Source organism: Taudactylus pleione, unplaced genomic scaffold (assembly GCF_031769625.1).
Source record: "Taudactylus pleione unplaced genomic scaffold, aTauple2 ptg000037l, whole genome shotgun sequence".
Lineage (NCBI taxonomy): Eukaryota > Metazoa > Chordata > Amphibia > Anura > Myobatrachidae > Taudactylus > Taudactylus pleione.
In genome coordinates this window covers 11,880,629-11,904,037 of record NW_028284439.1, presented here as the reverse complement: position 1 = coordinate 11,904,037, position 23,409 = coordinate 11,880,629, and the positions used below count along the sequence as shown (strand labels likewise).

At 45.9% G+C, this 23,409-nt stretch overlaps 1 protein-coding gene across 3 annotated transcripts in view; it reads left to right on the top strand.

The window, feature by feature from the left end:
* Window positions 1-23,409, top strand: part of PLD1 (phospholipase D1) — a 262,771-nt gene that overhangs the window by 73,693 nt on the left and 165,669 nt on the right. For 2 of the 3 annotated variants that reach the window (XM_088452407.1, XM_088452405.1), the window contains exon 1: window positions 21,668-21,835. The exons of the other annotated variant lie outside the window; for it this stretch is intronic. The gene's annotated coding sequence lies outside the window, so the exon portion shown is untranslated. Of the gene's footprint in view, window positions 1-21,667; window positions 21,836-23,409 lie in introns of those variants that run through there. 3 annotated transcript variants of the gene reach the window in all.

Genomic DNA, 23,409 nt, shown 5'->3' with positions numbered 1-23,409 from the left:
AACTCAAATGCTATTTCATGGACAGGTGTGGGCTATTCCCTCGTTATTACATTATCAATTAAGCAGGTAAAAGGTCTGGAGTTGATTCTAGGTGTGACATTTGCATTTGGAATCAGTTGCTGTTGACTCTCAATATAAGATCCAAAGAGCTGTCACTATCAGTGAAGCAAGTCATCATTAGGCTGAAAAATCAAAACAAACCCATCAGAGAGATTGACAAAACATTAGGTGTGGCCAAATCAACTCTTTGGAACATTCTTAAAAAGAAAGAACGCATCGGAGAGCTCAGCAACACCAAAAGACCCGGAAGACCACGGAAAACAACTGTGGTGGATGACAAAATAATTATTTCCCTGGAAAAGAAAAACCCCTTCACAACAGTTGGCCAAATCAAGAACACTCTCCAGGAGGTAGATGTATATGTGTCAAAGTCAACAATCAAGAGAAGACTTCACAAGAGTGAGTATAGAGGGTTCACCACAAGATGTAAACCATTGGTGAGCCTTAAAAACAGGAAGACCAGATTAGAGTTTGCCAAACAACATCTAAAAAAGCCATTACAGTTCTGGAACAACATCCTATGGACAGATGAGACAAAGATCAACTTGTACCAGAGTGGTGGGAAGATAAGAGTATGGAGAAGGAAATGAACTGCTCATGATCCAAAACATACCACCTCATCAGTGAAGCATGGTGGTGGTAGTGTCATGGCGTGGGCATGCATGGCTGCCGATGGAACTGGTTCCCTTGTATTTATTGATGATGTGACTGCTGGCAAAAGCAGCAGAATGAATTCTGAAGTGTTTTGAGCAATATTATATGCTTATATTCAGTCAAATGCTTCAGAACTCATTGGACGATGCTTCACAGTGCAGATGGACAATGACCCGAAGCATACTGCAAAAGCAACCAAAGAGTTTTTTTAGGCTAAAAAGTGGAATGTAATGTGTCGAAGCTGAATAATTGGCTGAGTTCAGTTTAAAATTTCATCGCGGCGACGCCATCTTGCGACTGGCCGCAAGACGCCATCTTGAAAATGAGATCGCATGACGCCATTTTGCGAATGGCCGCCTAAGCGCCATTTTAGATAAACTCACATTTTAGTACATGTGGCGATGATACTATTAGCACCATGCGTTTGCATTTTTCACCATTTCTCATACACACATTAATACGCACAATTGCGCTGTTAACTAGTCGCATATTAGCGAATGCATAGGACTTTGTATGAAACTGCTGTTTTATTAGCTTTATGCGCACGCATCTGCCCCAAGTTAACTAGCGTCCTTATATCAAACCCTCAATACCCACACATAAGGTTCAATAAGCTTTAAAGTGTATGATTTAAGTTGGTTCAGTTAGTTTAAATGCTGAGAAATAAAGAGATTTGATAACTAAGGTATTATACATGCTAAACAAGTCGTGTTTGGTCTTGTACTGATGCATACTCTTTTTACAGTATTCCGGTGTTATCGGTGGGGAGGTCGCATCATGCAAACTCAAGTTATGGATCGCAGAGCCTACAAGCAACAAAATGTATATTTCATGAACAACTGTTAGAATGTTGCAGGGGGCGTGAAGAGGAAGATCCCCAGCTGTTAGAGGCAGGGAGAGTCTATTTGAACCAGCCTGTTAAATGTGCTGTAACAGATGCTTCTCCCCTGGGAACCAATGACATCAGCAACTAAATTCCCTCATTTCCTGTTTATTCTGGGGGGGTATAAATATGTGTGCACGAACGCTGGTTCTCAGTCTTCGTGCTGAACGCTGTATGACTAGGGGTCTCTTGCTGATGCCTATCTCCGGATACTTGGATCTGTATCTGTACTTGGATCTGTATAATTTTCCTTTTGCGCCTAAATTGTGTCTAGATCAATTGTGTGTAACTGTCTGAACTTTTACCTGAATAACACTTGTGCTTTGGAACCACAGATTCCACATCTAAGTCTTTATTTATGGTATGACTGCGTACGCAAATTAGCGTCATCCTTAGAAGGTATAGGCAGGATATTAGAAGGTATAGGCAGGACATTAGAAGGTATAGGAAGGTGTGTATAGAGGTTCTGATCCAGTATCGTTATATGCAATGGCCAAGTCAATCCCCTGACCTGAATTCGATTGAGCATGCATTTCACTTGATGAAGACAAAACTGAAGGGAAAATGCCCCAAGAACAAGCAGGAACTGAAGACATTTGCAGTAGAGGCCTGGCAGAGCATCACCAGGGATGAAACCCAGCGTCTGGTGATGTCTATGCGTTCCAGACTTCAGGCTGTAATTGCCTGCAAAGGATTTGCAACAAAGTATTAAAAAGTGAAACTTAGATTTAGGATTGTTTAGATTGTCCCATTACTTTTGGCCCCTTAAAAAGTTGGAGGCACATATAGAAACCGTTGTAATTCCTACACCGTTCACCTGATTTGGATGTAATTACCCTCAAATTAAATCTGAAAGTCTGCAGTTGAAGCACACCTTGTTTGTTTCATTTCAAAGCCAATGTGGTGGTGAATAGAGGCCAAAATATGAAAATTCTGTCAATGTCCTAATATTTATGCACCTGACTGTACATCTCTTCCCTGGTAAGTTACGGTACCCACAAGGTTTCCGTCACTTGCCGGACTGCCAGCTAGTCAGAGGCCGCTCAAGAGTAAGTGGCCGCTGATTGGCCTGTCTGTTAGCCAATCAGCGTCCACTTACTCTAGAGTAATGGGGCATGACAGTGGGTGCCCGACGTATGAGACATTGCATTTCCGAAGATGTGCAGCCATTCGACATTCCTCGATCTACGGTGTCACATTTGTACCGGTTATACTTCATAGAAAGCTTTAGCACCCATCGTGGAAAACTCATTGGCCGACCAAGGGTGCTTAATAATTGTGACCAGTGGCGTCTGGCCAGAATTGTCCGTGGTAACAGACAAGCGACACTGGCTCAGATCACATCCACATTCAATGCAGGAGGTACCAAACACATATTCATCAGGTCAGTGCAGCGTTCTTTAGCTTCAGAGCCGTAGCTAGACTTTTTGGTGCCCTGTGCCAGAAAGAGCATTGGCGCCCCCTCATTTTTCAAAGGGACATAATGCACCCAAAAAAGGGGAATTGCCTCATGGAGAAGGGCCAGGGAAGAGATAGGGGAGGCCAGGAGATGCTTATGGATGAAGTAAGAGGAAGCTACAAGTGAGAATGATAATAAACAGAAATTTGACAGCCCAAACAGCGCCCCCTGACCTGTGGTGCCCTGTGCGATGGCACCGGCCGCACTACCCTAGCTACGGCCCTGTTTAGCTTCCATGGGATTTGGGAGCATTAGACCAACCAGAGTGCCCCTGTTAACACTACGACACCAGACTGTTATGTTGCAGTGCTTGATGACCATTTGCAGCCCTTCATGGACTTTGTGTACCCCCACAACAATGGAATATACCAGCAGGATAATGCACCATGTCATCGCTTCCAAGTTGTCCAGAGTTGGTTTGAGGAGCATTCTGGAGAGTTCCAGCAAATCCATTCGCACCAAAGTTCCTGCACCTACAAATATCAGGGAGCCGTGGGAATCTATCCAGATGGCATGGGTCAACATCTCTCCAGAGGTCTTCTGCCCACTTGTCGAATATACGCCATGTCGAGTTGCTGCACTTCGGCTGGCTAGAGGGGGTCTAACATGATACTAGGCATCTATCTTTGGCACTTCAGTGTATATTATTAGTAATCTGCTGTGGATTTAAAACATTAAGATTTTTTTATGAATATATGTATAATTAGAGTGAATGCTATATAATAAAACAGATTTTGGGTAATGTTTATTTCTATCTGACTTGACTAAATAACTTAAGCTTTCCAAGCACTGCTAATTTTTGTTTGTCTAAGTCTAGAACAAAGCTTATGTTCTAATATCATAGCACTAATTGTTTTTCTAATATGGTGACAGAGGGGTGGTCGGAGAAATGCATGTGTGTCAGTGGATTTGAATGCCGTTGCATGGGCGTGCATAAATTAGCCATTGTGATGGCATACACAGCTTGTGCTCCCACTGCATGCAATAAAGTTAGCAAGGTCAGGGCTGCTGTAATTCTGCGTAAGGGACCGATGGTACTCGATGTTACCGATGGTTTCGCTATTTTGCTAAGTATTACGGATGTTCCTAAATTTGATGTGGGTGTCCTAATGTTTGGCTGCGACGGCATTTCGATTGCAATTATTAGCATATTTTCGCAGTGAGACTGCGTGCGATTACGGAGCTGTGATCGCAATAGCGAGCCATACTGAATCAGGCCCTAAATTAATATTCTCCTATTTACAAGGTTTTAAATATATTTTTAGTAGTCCATAATATGCAATCTGCACCAATGCCAGTGCTGTCTATTCTTCTCTGCATTGTTTTGTGCCTTGTGGCCCCTAGAGGAACCCTAAGACAAGATGTAGTCAGGATCCCGGTGGTGACCGTCCCGGTGGTCAAAATACCGGCTTCGGAATCCCAATGGTCAGAATCCCAACGGTGAGTATTATGGTTAGGGTTAGACACTAGGGGGAGAGATAGGATTAGGTTGCGGTACGGGACAGTTATGGCTAGGCTGCCAAAGGAGATGGATACGGTTTGATAATCGCGATACTGCTGCTGGTATTGTGACCATCGGGATGGTCACTACCTGGATATCTTATCCAACCCCCTAATACAGCTATGAGTTAGTACAGGTACAGAGAAAGTGATATTCTCCAGGTGTTCACCCTTGTTAACTCTCCTTCATGTTTCTGTTTCCCTGGTGGAATAACTTGGAATTTCGTGGGGAGGAGTTTCAGGGTTTGGCCTATAAGCCATTCAACAGCATGTGCATGTATTTTACAAGAGTAAAAATAATATTTATCAACGCTAGCGTATATATTTGAATACTATAATATTCTGTCTGCCCATCAATGGTATAATTTTTTATTTCAGTTTTATATATATATATATATATATATATATATATATATATATATAAAAATGACTGCAGTCATATATATATGTTTTTATTTATGTATATCTATGTGATGACACATAAAGGGACATGTGGGGCGCTTTGATGGCATATAAAGTGGGATGAGTATGATAGCATATAAAGTGGCATGTGGAGGGGTCTAATGGCATATAAAGGGGCATGTGGAGGGGTCTGTTGACATATAAAGGGGCATGTGGAGGGTTCTGATGGCATATAAAGGGGCATGTGGGAATCTGATGGCTTAAAGGTACAACGGAGCTCTGATAGGTAAAATGTTGGTAACAATACTGTGGTTTTGACCATGCCCCCTGTTTGGGCACCTGAAAATATAAAGGACCATGGTGAAATACCATGAAATTTATATTTTGTCGAATAACTTCTTTGTATATATGCAACAGTGAGTGTCCCATTTTCTTGGTAATTCTAGTATCTCAGAAATCATACACTTCTCAGAAATGAATTTCCCCTGAATAGCTGGTAAAGCATCTGTTGTATAGTCACTTCAGCTGCCTCGCACTAAATTAGAAATCTGAGCTGTGTAAAAACGTTTAGAAAAAACAAAACAATCGCTATATCCCCCACACACCTCACCCACTCCAAAAAAAAAATAAGATTAGGAAACTCTATGGAAACATTACTTGATTTTAAAAAATAAATTTAATGTAGAACTTTTTTTGCTAAATTAAATAAAGGTATCCACACACTACACTATATGATCTTAATAGTGACTAGATCTGTCATTACACATACCTACACAGTACACACATACACACACACATATACATACTGAGCAATCAGATTGATAGTCACATCTAGGGATGGCCATCGACCATCGATGCTTAGCAGCCATTAATGGTTTGACACCAATGGTTGATGGTTTAGCCATTGATGATGGAGATCAGATTCTTCTCTGCCATCAAAGGCAGTGAGGTAGCGATGTGTTGTTGTTTTTTAAGCTGGTGGAGGAGGCACAAAATTTGCCTTGCCCCTTTTTCTGATTGGCCAGCAACACTTGCAGGGTTGTACATCGATGGTTGAAACCATGGTTTTCTAGCAATGGTTTCATGCCATTGATGCTAAGCACTGGTGGCACAATCATTGGAAATCAAAATGCCTGGCATTCAGCAACAATATACCGTAGAAATCTGATATCCAAATAAATAGTACATAAAATCGAGCTGGGCAATTAAAGGGCCATATGGTCTCAGAAAATGAGCAAAGGAATATATTCCAAAGTTTCAGGTTATTTTACAAAACAGTGATGTCAAAATTGTAAACAGTGGCAGATTAAGATGTTCCAAAGCTTCTTAGGCTACGTACACACCTATAGATATATCTGTCAAATCTGTCTGGTGGCAAGGAAAATCTGGTCCGCTTTCCAGTGTTTGGAAGCAAATTTCTATTGTTATTTGCTCCCATACATACCAGATTTGTCCTCTCACCAGAAAGATTGGGGATGTGTGTGTATGCAGTAGGGGTGTGCACCGGCCACTTTTCGTGTTTTGTGTTTTGGTTTTGGATCTGGATCTTTCTTCGTGTTTTGGATCTGGTTTGGTTTTGCCAAAACCACCCTTCGGTGTTTTGGGTTCTGGGTTTTGTGTTTTGGATCTGTATTTTTTTTTAAAAAAGCATAAAAACAGCTAAAATCACAGAATGTGTTGATTTTTCTGCTCCTATGCTATTATTAACCTCAAAAACCTTAATTTCCACTCATTTCCAGTTTATTCTGCACACCTCACACCTTACAATAGTGTTTTTATGTCCAAAAGGTTGCACCGAGGTAGATGGATGACTATGCTAAGCGACACGAGTGGGCGGCACAAACACGTGGCCCATCTAGGAGTGACACTGCAGTGGCAGGCAGGATGGCAGTTTGAAAAACTAGGCCCCAAACAGTACATAATGCAAAGAAAAAAAAGAGGTGCAAGATGGAATTGTCTTTGGAATATGCCACCCACCCTTATGTTGTATAAACAGGACATGCACACTTTAACAAACCAATCATTTCAGCGCCAGGTCTGCCACACGACTGTGGCTGAAATGATTGGTTCGTTTGGGCCCCCACAAAACAAGCTGGCAATTAATCTAGCCCTGCACAAACTGGCTCTACGGAGGCAAGATGTCGTCCTCATCCTCCTCATTCACCGATTCCTCACCCTCTTCAGTGTTGTGTACATCCTCATCCTCACAGAGTATTAATTCGTCTCCGCTGGAATCCACCACCACAGGTCCCTCTGTACGTTCTGGAGGCTGGTCTCCCTGGAAAAGTTGATAATTCATTTTTATGAACATCATCTTCTCCACATTTTGTGGAAGCAACCTCCTACGCCTTTTGCTGACAAGGTTCCCGGCTGCACTAAACACTCTTTCGGAGTACACACTGGAGGGGGGGCAACTCAGGTAAAATAGAGCCAGTTTGTACAGGGACCTCCAAATTGCCTCTTTTTCCTGCCAGTACATGTACTACTGACATGCCTACTTGGATGCTGTCACCGATGTAATCCTTTAACAGACAGACGCACGCTTGTCGCTGCTGCTTTAAGGATGCAGGTGCGGCTACAGCCCACACATTTCAAAAAGACAGAAAAAAAAGAAGAATATTTTTATTGTTTGTGGAGCACACTTTGAGGGTTACACCACCCTTTAACAGACAGATGCACGCTTGTCGCTGCTGCTTTAAGGATGCAGGTGCGGCTACAGCCCACACATTTCACAAAGACCGAAAAAAAAAGAAGAATATTTTTATTGTTTGTGGAGCACACTTTGAGGGTGTCACCACCCTTTAACAGACAGACGCACACTTGTCGCTGCTGCTTTAAGGATGCAGGTGCAGCTACAGCCCACACATTTCACAAAGACAGAAAAAAAAGAATATTTTTATTGTTTGTGGAGCGCACTTTGAGGGTTACACCACCCTTTAACAGACAGACACACGCTTGTCGCTGCTGCTTTGAGGACAGTATCATATGCAGTGACAGTAGACTTGTCAGAAATTGTTGGCACGTCCAGTCCGGACCAGGTGTCCAAACCGGCCCTTGACTTATGACACAGGCGCATGCTTGGCGCTGCTACTGTGTTGATGCACATGCGGCTACATCGCACACAAGTCACAAACACATAAAAAAATAGTTTTTTATTTTTTGGAGCACTTTGAGGGTTACACCACCCTTTAACAGACAGACGCACGCTTGTCGCTGCTGCTTTAAGGATGCAGCTGCGGCTACAGCCCACACATTTCACAAAGAGAAAAAAAAATAAGAATTTTTTTATTGTTTGTGGAGCGCACTTTGAGGGTTACACCACCCTTTAACAGACAGATGCACGCTTGTCGCTGCTGCTTTAAGGATGCAAGTGCGGCTACAGCCCACACAATTCACAAAGACAGAAAAAAAAAGAAGAATTTTTTTATTGTTTGTGGAGCGCACTTTGAGGCTTACACCACCCTTTAACAGACAGATGCACGCTTGTCACTGCTGCTTTAAGGATGCAGGTGCGGCTACAGCCCACACAATTCACAAAGACAGAAAAAAAAAGAAGAATATTTTTATTGTTTGTGGAGCACACTTTGAGGGTGTCACCACCCTTTAACAGACAGACGCACGCTTGTCGCTGCTTCTTTGAGGACAGTATCATATGCAGTGACAGTAGACTTGTCAGAAATTGTTGGCACGTCCAGTCCGGACCAGATGTCCAAACCGGCCCTTGACTTATGACACAGGAGCACGCTTGGCGCTGCTACTGTGTTGATGCACGTGCGGCTACATCGCACACAAGTCACAAACACATAAAAAAATAGTTTTTTATTTTTTGGAGCACTTTGAGCGTTACACCACCCTTTAACAGACAGACGCACGCTTGTCGCTGCTGCTTTAAGGATGCAGGTGCGGCTACAGCCCACACATTTCACAAAGAGAAAAAAAATAAGAATTTTTTTATTGTTTGTGGAGCGCACTTTGAGGGTTACACTACCCTTTAACAGACAGATGCACGCTTGTCGCTGCTGCTTTAAGGATGCAGGTGCGGCTACAGCCCACACATTTCACAAAGAGAAAAAAAAGAAGATTTTTTTTATTGTTTGTGGAGCGCACTTTGAGGGTTACACCACCCTTTAACAGACAGACGCACGCTTGTCGCTGCTGCTACCGGACGCACGTCTAACACCAACATAGCAGTCAAGGCCTCAGTTATACGTTTTGCTTCAGGATGACTGCTGTTGTACTTCATCCTCATCGCTAGGGACTGTTGGAGGGTCAATTGTTTAGTAAAAGTAGTGGTGTTCCTACTTCCTCCTCTGGGATGTTGAACAACTCCCAGCAGCAGCAACAGCACTAGGAGGAAGTGGTTCTTGATCTTTCCCTATTTTATTTTTATCGGAGAAAGTTTGGTCCTCCATTTATGTTATATTGATATATACATGCGGCTAAGGCGCACACAAACACAGAAAATATTTTTTTATTTTTGCTGGAGAGTAGTGCACTTTGTGGGTTACACCACCCTTTAAGAAATGAGCCAGCCGGCTCTTTACTTATGGGACACAGGCGCACGCTTGGCGCTGCTCCTTTGTTGATGCACGTGCAGCCACAGTGCACACAATTCACAAACACAGAAAATATTTTTTTATTTGGTTTGGAGTGTACTTTGGGAGTTACAGCACCCTTTAACGGTCAAGCCAGCCAGCCATTTACTTATGACACAGGCGCACGCTTGGCACTACTTTGTTGATACACGTGCGGCTACTGCGCACACAATTCACAAACACAGAAAATATTTTTTTTATTTGGTTTGGAGTGTACTTTGGGGGTTACAGCACCCTTTAACGGTCAAGCCAGCCGGCCCTTTACTTATGACACAGGCGCACGCTTGGCACTACTTTGTTGATGCACGTGCGGCTACTGCGCACACAATTCACAAACACAGAAAATATTTTTTTTATTTGGTTTGGAGTGTACTTTGGGGGTTACAGCACCCTTTAACGGTCAAGCCAGCCGGCCCTTTACTTATGACACAGGCGCACGCTTGGCACTACTTTGTTGATGCACGTGCGGCTACTGCGCACACAATTCACAAACAGAAAATATTTTTTTTATTTGGTTTGGAGTGTACTTTGGGGGTTACAGCACCCTTTAATGGTCAAGCCAGCTGGCCCTTTACTTATGACACAGGCGCACGCTTGGCACTACTTTGTTGATGCACGTGCAGCTACTGCGCACACAATTCACAAACACAGAAAATATTTTTTTATTTGGTTTGGAGTGTACTTTGGGGGTTACAGCACCCTTTAACGGTCAAGCCAGCCGGCCCTTTACTTATGACACAGGCGCACGCTTGGCACTACTTTGTTGATGCACGTGCGGCTACTGCGCACACAATTCACAAACACAGAAAAAATATTATTTTTTTTAGCACTTGGGGGGAGCACCCCTGACGGACAGAGCACCCCCTGGCAACACTACAGCACCCCTTTAGGACTGGGACACTGCACAGGACTTTGGAGTGGACACAGCCCCTATGGACAACTGACTGCACAACACAGTCCAGCCAGCCCCTATGGACTTTGAAGTAGTGGACACAGCCCCTATGGACAACAGCAGCACAGCACAACACAGCCAGCCCCTATGGACTTTGAAGTAGTGGACACAGCCCCTATGGACAACAGTAGCACAGCGCAGCACAGCACAGCACAACACTACTCTGCACTACACTACACTACACTACACAGCCCAGCCAGCCCTAACTCCCACCCTCCCTCTTCACTATCCACAGCCGAGTGAGAAAATGGCGCCGACGCGGGTACCTTATATAGGATCCAAAACCCGCGAGACCCGGAAGGCGGGATGATGACGTTTTGCCTCGATTTCAGATCCGAGTCAGGCGGGAAAAGTCGAGCATGACTCGGATCGGCCTCGGATCGGGGGGGTTTCAGAAATCCGAACCCGCTCACCCCTAGTATGGAGCCTTGACGATTGATAAGTGTAAACCAATTCATCTGCCCAATGTGCCGGGCTTGACAGCTCAAATGAGCATTTAAATAGCCGGGTCCTGCACCATGTGTACAGGTGATCGGCGGGTTGCCCTTACACACCAGCAGATGGCTGATATATCTTTCAGATATATTGGCCATCTGCTATGCTGTACTGCAGATCCGATATGTCTGTGAACGACGTCGTTCACAGACATATGCGCTGAACACACCTGGCGATGCACTATAGATATATCACCCGTTCAAACGAACGGGCGATATATCTATCAGTGTGTACCCAGCTTTAGTCTCTTTCTACTGTTTACTGCAGGCTTGCCTACCCTCCCGATTTGGCCAGGAGCCTCCCGAATATCGGGTGCCGCTCCCGACTCCCCGGAAAGGCAGGCAAGCCTCCCGGCTGCCGCCTCCCCACCTGACTAATAATAGAAACCCCAACCCCCGCAGCAGGGGGTGGGGGGGGGAATCGCATCATTGTGGCCCTGCCCCCTGCTTCACAATGCCAGTTTTTCGGCATTGTGAAGAGGGAGCGGGGCCACGATTACGCGATTGCGCGGCCCCGCCTCCAATGCAGCATCATTACCCGGCCACCCTGAAGGAGGGAGCTGAATGTCTGCAAGTATGGTTTACTGCTTACACTGGTTGCCGCAACATTGCTTCTCTGATACTCAGGTGCTTAGCAGTACTATCAGGAATGTAAGGACTCACTGATCTGATGCTAGGATTGGTCAAAATATAGACTGGGTGGACTATTGACTATACTTACCAACTAAATAATTAGCACCACGTGTGGATCTTTTAACATGTTTCAGCCAGTAATAAATACAACTCTGCACCAACTAGGAGATCTGGAAAACATGCACTGTTAGGAGTTCACTGCTATAGACTATCAATACAGTGGCGTAATTTCATCCCAGGTGCCCGGAGGCAATATAAATGTTGGTGCCCCCCCCCCCCAAACTAAAATGTACTACCCCCCAGCACCTATGCCAGCCCCAGCTGCCGCCGCCCCCCTTATGCAGTTCCTTTTATATAATGCCCCCAGTAGTGGTCCGCCTATGTAGTGCTCCCCAGTAATGGTCCCCCTATGCAGTACATCCAGTAGTGAACCCCCGGTAGTTGCCCCCAGTAGTGAGGCCCCTTGTAGTTGCCTCCAGTAGTGAGCCCCCGGTAGTTGCCCCCAGTAGTGAGGCCCCTTGTAGTTGCCCCCAGTAGTGAGCCCCCTGTAGTTGCCCCCAGTAGTGAGGCCCCTGTAGTTGCCCCCAGTAGTGAGGCCCCTGTAGTTGCCCCCAGTAGTGAGCACCATGTAGTTGCCCCCAGTAGTGAGGCCCCTGTAGTTACCCCCAGTAGTGAGGCCCCTGTAGTTACCCCCAGTAGTGAGGCCCCTGTAGTTACCCCCAGTAGTGAGGCCCCTGTAGTTGCCCCCAGTAGTGAGGCCCCTGTAGTTGCCCCCAGTAGTGAGCACCCTGTAGTTGCCCCCAGTAGTGAGTCCCCTGTAGTTACCCCCAGTAGTGAGGCCCCTGTAGTTACCCCCAGTAGTGAGCCCCTGTAGTTGCCCCCAGTAGCAAGCCCCTGTAGTTGCCCCCAGTAGTGAGCCCCAGTAGTTGCCCCCAGTAGTAGGCCCCTGTAGTTGCCCCCAGTAGCAGGCCCCTGTAGTTGCCCCCAGTAGTGAGCCCCTGTAGTTGCCCCCCAGTAGCAGACCCTGTAGTTGCCCCCAGTAGCAGGCCCCTGTAGTTGCCCCCAGTAGTGAGCCCCTGTAGTTGCCCCCAGTAGTAGGCCCCTGTAGTTGCCCCCAGTAGTAGGCCCCAGTAGTGAGCCCTTGTAGTTGTCCCCAGTAGTAGGCCCCTGTAGTTGCCCCCAGTAGTGATGGCCCCCACCGCGCGCACACACACACAAAAACAAACACTTACCTTTATCCCCGCTCCAGTGCTGCTGCCGTCCATCCCTGGTGTCTGCTCCTCGGCACTATGGGAGTGACGTCATTATGTCACTCCCATAGTGCACTGCGGGACCCGGAAGACGGAGCTCACTCCTGAGCTCCGTCCCCGGCGTCCGCTCCTCGGCACTATGGGAGTGACGTTATGACGTCACTCCCATAGTACACTGCGGGACCCGGAAGACGGAGGGAGCTCCGTATTCCGGCTACCGCCAGGAGGATAGGAGCTGGGCGCCCACTGGTAACACACTCAACGGGCGCCCGGCAAATGGAGGGTGCAGGGGTGCGACCACACCCCTTGCACCCTCCGTAGTTACGTCAATGGAGGTGGAGCGCCGATCAGCGGCGCTCCTTCTCCATGCAGCTCCTGGGGACAATGGAGCCAGGTGCCCCCTTCAGGGCTGACGCCCGGCGGCAAATGACTCCATTGTCTCCGGGAGTTCCGCCAGTGCATCAATAGGGTTACTTATTAACACTGTATAATAATACACTATCCAGTTCATAAAAAGACCAATATGTAATTTATGTCAAGTGCAGAGCTAGGTTTTTCTGCTGCTCCTCCAGACTCCTGGGTGTAAATTTACTAAGATTCGAGATTGGTGATTTTCCCGTTTTTAATTTCTCAAATTTACTAAAAAGTGAGTTTAGCTGAAAGTGAGTTTTACGATATTGATGCAGATCGAGATATCTCCCCCGAGTTGCAAGTGAAGATGAGATTACTCACCTGAGATTGCAGTGTTTCTCTCTGCAAATCTCTCCCAAGCTAGCAGCCTGCACATATCAGTGAGATATGTGAAGGCTGCTTGTGTGTAAATCCTGTAAAGAAAAGGTTACATTTTTGTAAAAAAAAAAAAAAAAAGACGTAGGATCCAACCCGAAAGCATAACCAGTCCCGGACGTGTCAGACAGTCCTGGTTCCAAAAATTCCGGGGAACAAAACGAGTAGGGTACTGGTTCTGGTTTTAAATATAGGGGGGAAATATAGGGGGGAAAACTTGCGTAGGGGTCCCCCTATATTTAAAACCAGCACCGGACCCGAACCGACCATTGTGTAATACCACAGCCAGGAGACCCTATTACCGGGTCTCCAGGGCCAAAGTATCCTCACCCGAAGCTGGTCAGGCCAAGCCGGGAATCTCGGGAGGTGGGAGCCCCCGAAAAAAGGGGTCCCCCCTCTCCCAAAACCTCAGGTTTTGTCAGAAGCCCGGGGCTCTTGCCCGTTAAAGTGTAAGATAAAAGTAAACTATTGTATTTTACAGTGGAACTACAGGTGCCAGCAGGCGGCCAGCACCCGTACCTCCACTGTAAAATAAATAGTTAAATAACGACACGACACACACACCATATACAGTAAAAGTTTATTACACACCTACCTCACTCACACATACCTACTGCCAGATGTTCGCGTCCCCTTGTCCCATGTAAAAATCTGTGTGGAATGACCTGCAAAAAAGTTCCTATACTCACCTCCATCCTCGCGTTGGTCTCCGTAGCATCCAGGGGGGTCTTTGCAATAAAACAAACCGAGTACCCGATCCATATACTTACCATTAGCGGTGTATATGTGTGACCTGACAGTTCCCACCGCTAACCAGCTCCTGACTAATCAGTGAGAACTGTCAGGAGCTGCCAGCCAATCAGCAGCCGCACTACAGTTAGCGGCTGCTGATTGGCTCCGGCTCCTGACAGTTACCACACGGCCTGGTCAGTGTGTAAGGGGCCGGAAGCCAATCAGCAGCCGCTAACTGTAGAGCGGCTGCTGATTGGCTCTGGCTCCTGACTCATTCGTGGAAACTGTCAGAAGACGGAGCCAATCAGCGGCCGCACTACAGTTATCGGCCGCTGATTGGCTGGCGGCTCCTGACAGTTCTTAATGAAGAGTCGGGAATCGGGAGCCGGTTAGCGGTGTATATAGTCACACATATTTACCGCTAATGGTAAGTATATGGATCGGGTGGCGGTTTGTTTTTTTGCAAAGACCCCCCTGGATGCTACGGAGACCAGTGCGAGGATGGAGGTGAGTATAGGAACTGTTTTGCAGGTCATTCCACACAGATTTCTACATGGGAACATCTGGCAGCAGGTAAGTATGTGTGAGTGAGGTATATGTGTATTAAACTTTTACTGTATACGGTGTGTGTGTAGTGTCTTTTTTAACTATTTATTTTACAATGGAGGTACCGGTGCCCTACCCCTAACCCTCCCTCCCTGCACCCTAAACCTAACTTCTCCCCCTAGTGCTTAACCCTAACTCTCCCCCACAGTACCTATCCCTAATACTAACCATAACCCTCCCCCTAGCCCTACTTCTTATAGTCGGGATCCCGGCGCCGGGATTCTGACTAATGTTGGAATTCCGGCGTCGGCATTCTGAGCGTCGGCATCCCAACAGCAAGGATTTCAACTACATCCCATCCACATACATAACAGCAATACTCCTACACCCAGCCACATTCCATCAACACCTCTACATACACACATTACAGCAGTACCTCTCCATACACACAAACACCCCCTCCCCCATTACAGCTATATGTGTATAAGTGTATATATTTAAGAACACATGGCAGTATATATATATATATATATAATATATATATATATGAAAATAAAAAGTCAGTGATTGCGCATGTTCATAAAAACACACTGTCCATAGATAATATATCAACTCTCATGAGTCCAGCAATAAAACACCAGTTTTGGGTAAAAAAGTACTTGTTTTTTTCATGTAACACCAGGTCCCAATGATAACGGACCGCAGCTCACCACAAGGGAAAGACCGGATACCAAGTCCAGGATTCTGTTAATATAAAGGGAGAGGAGAGCGCTCCATGGTGCAGGTAAAAAATTATGGTTTTATTTAAACAAACAATGGGTGCATTACAGTGTCGGCGCTCAGTGGAGCCGCCCGTACCTGAAAACAAACTGTGTGGGCTGGTTACCACATGATGTGTTTTAAAATACTCCACCAGAAGTAATCGGCGCTAGCCCAAGAGACCGCCGGGCTCACACACCCTGCTGCTGGATACTGCAAAGTAGACCACACCCGGTTGGACCACGTGCAGCTGGGAAGACGCTTGTACCAACTGGGGATTCCTAAGAGATACGTCACAGAGGCCCTGCCCTAACGAAATCCATGACGAAACGCGTTAGGGCGGGGCCTCTGGTACGGGCGGCTCCACTGAGCGCCGACACTGTAATGCACCCATTGTTTGTTTAAATAAAACCATCATTTTTTATCTGCACCATGGAGCACTCTCCTCTCCCTTTATATTAACATATATATATATATATATAAAACACCCTGTCACTAAGCAAGCCATCTCTCATGCTATATATATATATATATATTTATATATATATTACATAAACAATAATTGTATCTTTGAACATTGTCACTCACATCAGCACTTCTTGTTCTTTTATTCAATTTGCGCTCTGGAGGAACTTTTATCATGCTATTCTGAGGTAAAATTGTGCCCAGGCTGGCAGCCGGATCTCACGCCCCAGGGACACCATTTCTATGCAGGTGAAGCAGCAGTAGAACAGACCCATCCCTCAGCATTTTGGGGTACTTAGCCCTCTTCCAGCCTGTAATAAAGGAGAGGAAGTCCCTACCGGACTGCATGGCTTCCGTTCCGCCCTCTCTGCACTACTGCAGGCGCGTCCCCAGCCAGCGGGCACCACATAACAATACTGGGGCAAATCGGAGACGTAGCTATGGAGGAAGTAACTGGGACTGTGGGCTGTGGAGGTGGAGCCGAGATGGAGCCGCACTGCCTGATGCATGCTGAGGCTGTCACACAAACTCTGCTCCACATCTGCAATGCTCCTCCTGATTAATGAAAGAATCCGCTCCCCCTCACGGCAGCCAGCGCCACGGCTGCATCAAGCAGTAATGGGCAGGTTGGATACCGGCCCAAAAGCATTCACAGTGTGTGCGACCCCAGGGCACATGGCAGCCGGCCTCAACCCCCACCGATCCAGCCCGCCCCTGCACTCTGGGGCCCCCCTAGGACCGCGGGCCCAGTACAGTTGTGCCCCTAGGCCCCCTCTGTTGCCATGCTTAGTGTATGAGTGTTTCTACCCAATCCATCCTGAACAAAAAGTGCAGTCTATTCTGATGTAGGGGCATTTGGGGTGGAGTGCTGTCCAACCAACCTTGTTTTTTTGCCTGCAGTACTTACAGCTAACAAAGGCCCTCATTCAGAGCCACTCGCTAGCGGCAGTACGCTCGTTCCGAGCGATGTTCGCACATCTGCGCATGCGTACGGTTTTTAGTACGCATGCGCGAACTAGTCAGTGCGGCCGAAAATCGTTGGTACGCAATATAGCGAGGGCCTGCTATTTTGAGTGACAGAATGAGGCGTATGTGGGTGGTAACAGGGGAAGGTGCTTGAAAACGGGGAGTGGAGATCCGTTCGCAGGCGTGCTTAAAGGTCAAAACGGGCGTTTTAAGGGAGTGCATAATTAATACAGCAGCGTCATTGCCCACGTCACTTGTTTTTTTTTAACTCAGAACTGCTCGCAAAATAGCGGTTGAAAACACCAACCACAAGAATAGCGAGCAGTTCATACGCTGTACGATGTACTCGATTAATCTAATAAATAGCGGACATGAGGTATGGTGCGTGCGGCCAGGGGGCGTTTTTATCAAAAAAACGAACGTATGTTTTGCTCGCTCGTTCAGACTTAGAGGTGGGAACAGACTGCAATTTGCGAACGGATCATTTGAATAGCCACCCCTTGTTTTTGAACGAACGACCACAAATAGCGAACGGCTCTGAATGAGGGCCAAAAGCTTTTAGCTTTCCAGAGTCATATGCATGCTTGGTCAAAAATTCCCAAGATTGCCCATTTTGGATTAAAAGGAACAAAATTTACAAGTTTGGCCTACCTACGGAAAGATGCCTTGCATAGGTCGCTGGTCCGGTGGGAACTGATGACTGGATTCAGCGCGAATTGCGTCATCAGTTCCCCCCGGACTGGCCGCCTATGCAAAGTGAGAGCGGACCCTGGTGAGGGGTGTGGGCGGGTGACCCCGCCCCCGGCTACACAGTGCAGTGAGGGGCGGGGCCATGATGACGCGATTACGCTGTCACGCCCCCCGCCCACAAAACCGCATCACACCCCCCATGCTATGCCGAGCTGGCTGCCTCCTCACGGAAGAGGCAGCCAGATTGTCGGCAAGCCTGGCCCAGAGGCAGTGATAGGTATCCGCTTCCTCTTGGTGAGATCTAGGGCAGCAATGATTATCTGAAGTTACTATTTGGAATCGTGAATGTGGACAGGGCCATGAAAGGTTAGTGTTAGGTTTAGGGTGAGTTTAAGTTAAGGCTGCGGTTAGAGTCAGGGTGGAGTTAAGGTTGAGGCTTGAAATATGCTACAAACGCTATGTCGACATTCACAATGTTGGCATTATGTCCATGTAGACTTTCATAATGTCAACTTTCAGATCATGTCGACATTCTGAATGTTGGAATTTGGTATCACACCCGAAATTTAGAACTCTGATTAGAGGATTGTTAGAAATTGATCCTTATTTATTATTGTATTAGGAGTTTTACATATGGGCATTAAAAAACTATGGATTCTAAAAGCATAGAAAAAAACTTACTTACTTTTCACTGCGAGTGATCCCATAGCTTTCTCCATTATATTTTACTGAGCACTAGCACTTGGGAATCAAAATCAAAATTGACGCAAAGCAAATGCTTGCCTGAAAGTACGTGTGTTTATACACTTTCTGTTTCCATAGTTACTCCCTGGCAATGAGATGATTTTGTAACAACAATCTACCAAGTAGTCACACAAAAAAATAGTACCTCTCATTTTTATGTGTGAAATGCATACATAAATTGAGATTACTTATATCTATTTAGTTTTCAATGGGCATAACCATGTTAATTAACCTAAAGGCAAACACTTTTAATTAAACAGTGGGCCTGATTCAGACCCGCTCGCAAGCGCTATGCTCTCGCAATCAGGTCAATGGCCGGGCAGTGCGCATGCGGCTGCACGTGTGCGAGCCCCGGAGCGAGAGTGAAATCACTCGCTCCGGGGCTCGCAAGAAAACGGGGTGGCTGTCGATGTTGATCGACAGCTCGCCCCGTTTTGTAGGCGGGGAGGGGGGGTGGCTGGCCAAATGGAGGCGTTCCCGAAGGATGGGCCCCCTCGGGCGATAATATGCTCCTGAGAACTGTATAATAGTCTGGGGAAGGGGGTTGTGTGCAGGAGCCCCTCACAATTCCATTCAGTGGCCCCCAGTATCCTTTGCCGGTGGCCATCTTTCAGGTGATATTTTCAGAATGCTATATGGAGTTCGGGGGGTGGCATTGCTATGCACACAGTGTAGACTATTCTGAGTGCAAGGCTTGATACAGAGGCGTTCTAACATAGGCCAAGGGCAGTAAGATGTGTTTGTGCAATTGTAAACACAGCCGTATTATTCAAAGGTAGTCTGGGACTGGCAGCAGATGATGTTGGCGGTCCCTAGCAAAACCGCTTGTTTGCAAATACTTAGCTGACACTGATTGGTGGTTTGTTGGTTGCTCGGGCATGTATTATGCATTTATGTGGTTGTTTAAGCAAAACTTTTTTTTTTTTTTTATTAGAACATGAGATTGAAATTGATTCTGCTGTATTGGAGAGTAAATAAAATCATGTACGCAATGTATTGCTGGATTAAATCAGGCATATTGTTGCATATGGTTTCAATTGCAACATTCTGAATGTGAATGGATTGCATACCGAATGCTAATGGGACTATACGCATGTCCTAAAGTGCATGCATCTATACAAATGTTTTTTTTTGCGTATGTAGGAGCAGCCATCATTATCATCACTTTTATCTACCCCATGTTAGGTGAAGGAAATCCATATGAATTTGGCGTCACATGAATAGTGAGTAAATCACCCCCAACTCACTCCGTTCTCTTGTGTGTGTCTGGATTATTGCCGCCCACTTACCACCCAGACAGGACCATTTAGCACCTGCAGAGACACAGTCGAAGTCAATGCGACTCTGAATCATGCGTACATTCTCATAGGTGCATGTACAGCCTGGGATGCATGAGCAGTAAGCGAGAAAAAGAAAAAACTACATGCAGCCAAATGTGAAGTTGCATGTGACTCAGAATCAGGCCCAATGTTACTCTTAAGCTGGGTACACACTAGAGTCTAGACGATATATTGGACAATTTCTTGTTTTAGGACGAATTGGACATACAAATCGTCCACATCGTCCATAGTGTACGCACTTTTGCGTGCTCCCACACGCGATTCGTCGCATCTTCAGAGCGGCCTGCAGTGCAAGCCAATCTGAAGATCTGGTGGCAGACAGCATGGTTCTGGATGTGGCGAGGGAACGATATAGCGGGCGGTTGTACACCGGATTGTGCAGTGTGGATCAACCGCACTATATATCGTCCAGTCGCATCTGCCATCGCTGGGTACACATATCATCTAGTGTGTACCCAGCTTTTGGGAGGGATGTACTACGCATCGTGTTAGCGATGCAGTACATCACGCCTGTCTTCGGGTACATACCGCCGTTCATTACCACGGTATGTACAAAGAATATCGCAAAGACAGCTCTCCCGATAAGAGCTGTTTTTTGTGACGCTGACAGGCAGAGGGACTTCCGTGTTTAACACCCAGAAGTCCCTCTGGCGTCCAGAAGGCCGCGGGGCTCATGGGAGGGATCCGGTCGGATATCTCCCAAGAGGGAGCTTCCCCAAAAGAAGCCCATAGGCTTCTATTGGGTTCCCATCGGGACGAAGCATCGGAATGCATCGCTTTCTCATGCTTACTGTATTTGGGGAAAGAGGTAAAACCCCCGAAAACTGAATTTTGGGGGGTTTTATGGGTTTTTCATGTTTAGTACATCCCGGCATTTAGTACATTAAATGCAGTGCATTGCGAAGCAACACATCCTCACCGGTGCACATATTACAGTCTAATACGTAGGCCATTCCTTGCTAACTTTCACCTCTTTGGGGTTCGAGAAAAAATACTGAAGTTACCGTTCGACAAGTGCCTCCGCCCAACCATTCCAGAGTCACTTTGTGGGTATCACATTGAATAGAATACCCCCCAAACATAGAATTCTTCACCTTATTGATTTTATGGTGGAGTAAGAAAGAGAGAAAAAAAACAGAAGTGAGAAGGACAGGGGCATTTGTGTGTAAAACAGAGTGACAATTCAGCAGAGGGGGATATTACTTGTTATGTGATGTGACAACTTTGGGAGATTTGCCAACAGAGCAGAGTTGAATCTTTATTTCTCACTTTTTCGGTGCAAACAAATATGTTGTAGATCTGAAATTTTGCATGCAGCAGGGCAGCTGCTCATACAGTGCATTCTCCATTGCACAGAAAGAAGGCATGATTATTTAGATTGTAAGCTTCTCAGGGCAAAACGCTCGCATTGATTGTAGTGGTTGCAGATCACAGCTGCATCTGTTGCTGCACACATATATAATAAATCCCGTTGTCCGAGTGAGCAGGTAACGTGCGGTGGAGTCAGGACAGACACACTGTCACACACAGCTCCCCGGTCCACTCAGTCACGCTGCAGGTTGCAACAAGTCCAGATAACACATCGCTTCCACATAGGTGGACTCCGCCCTCGCTGACATCACTGCATTCACTGAAGCAAGGGGGCGTGGTCTTAAGTTCTTCGTCGAAATGTCATTGGCTGAGAGTCCCGGAGGCTCGGCCCAGTCTGTAGGGAGTTGTCCTTCTGAGTACTGTAGTTCCCTTCCCGATGCTGTTGCTGATGCTCAGTGTCTCAGGCTACAGGTTATTGTTCCTGTAAGTTACCCTGGTGGTGGTGGTGCTACTCTTGCTGCTGCTAAACACTGTACACTGAACACTGCCCACGAAAGGCAGCACAGGCCGGCACTGACAGCAGGATGGGCTTCCAGCAGTCACAGGGGCTTCAGGTAACATCTTATATATGTACTTTGCTTACATTTGGTATGTGATCTGCCAGTGTATAGTCACAAGGATAAGTGTTCCTAATGCTTCATACTGTACATGCTTACACAATCTAACATCACATTAGTATATAAGTCAGCCATCACATTTGGAATATAATTTTCTACTTTGTGTTCTTCACAACTGTAGTAGATTGGGGTAAAACAAATGAGAATTTAAACTGCTGACCAGAATATTCTTGAATACTTTATATATAAGAATACATGTTGCTTATACCCTGACCAGATTTGTTTGCAGTTATGTGGCATGTTAAACTGTTTATTAAATTCTGTGGGATTATGTTTAGCGGTTCTGTCTTTGTTTTATAGTTTTTGTTGTAGTGTCAGGGATCTGAGAAATGATCCTGTCTTTATACCATGAGGATATTTAGCACAAGACACTGAGAAATGCCTTGTGAAAGGTTGTCTGACCTATTTGGAAAAACCAGTTCTACTGATCATCAAGACCAGCGGATGCAGTTGGTTTTCTTTTTTCTCCTTGTTTAATGGCTGTCATGAAAGGGATTACACAGATTTCCACATGCAGCGATGTGTTCACTTTGTAAAATAAACTTGAGGTGTCACAGTATATTTGTCAAGGTAGCATCTCAGGAAATGTAATAGTCTTTCACTGGAGACACTCAAACAGGCTGCAATAGATGATTATTATTAAAATGATTAATTTTGGGAGAACATTTCAAAAGTCAGTCATGTACAGGTTAGGAACTATAAAGGACCTCTTACATTACGATTGGCTCCTGAAACAGTTGTTTTAAATGGTTCTTCAATAGGAATTTAGTTCCCAGCGATGTGCAGCTGCTATGTTTGCCTGTGCATATACCTGAGACTTTTATAAGCCCAAAACTGCTCATCTTTCTGCGCACTTCCATTTGTGTGAGGGGAAATCGGTGCCAGCAAGGTGCCAGCATACTGAAAACCCACACAGAGGACTTTGCGGACATCACAGAGAATTTATTTATTTATTTATTTCATTCTTTATTTAGAAAGCTCATAAAAGAGTAACAGAAAAACCCAAATATAATGAACAATGTACATGAGCCTTTTTTCAATAAAATAAATAGTGATAAGCATGTGGGGGGAGTGGATCAGCAGAGGGGGTGGGAGGGTATTGGGGGGGGGAATTGGGAACAGGACTATCAAGAGAAACAAAATACCATAGAAAAAGCCAAATGCTGGGCAAGAAGTGTTATAAGGTAGAAAGAAAAACATGCCAGTTGGAGAACAGGAAAGGAGAATATTCAGTCAGTTAGGGAAGTTTGCATAGGGAAGACGGAATAGGGGGATCAAACTCAACCACCGCGCATGAATCACATATGGGTAGTGAACGCAGGGAGCAGAGGTAGTGAAGTGTTGTCATGCGAGAGCCTTTTAGCCCAAACTAGAGAAAATATATGGCGTCTATCATGAAGATAGTCATCACAGAGAATTTAATACCTCTCAAAGGTGCAGATTATGGGGCATATGTATCAAAGCTTGATGTGAGATATATATCACCAACCAATAAGCTTCTAACTTACATT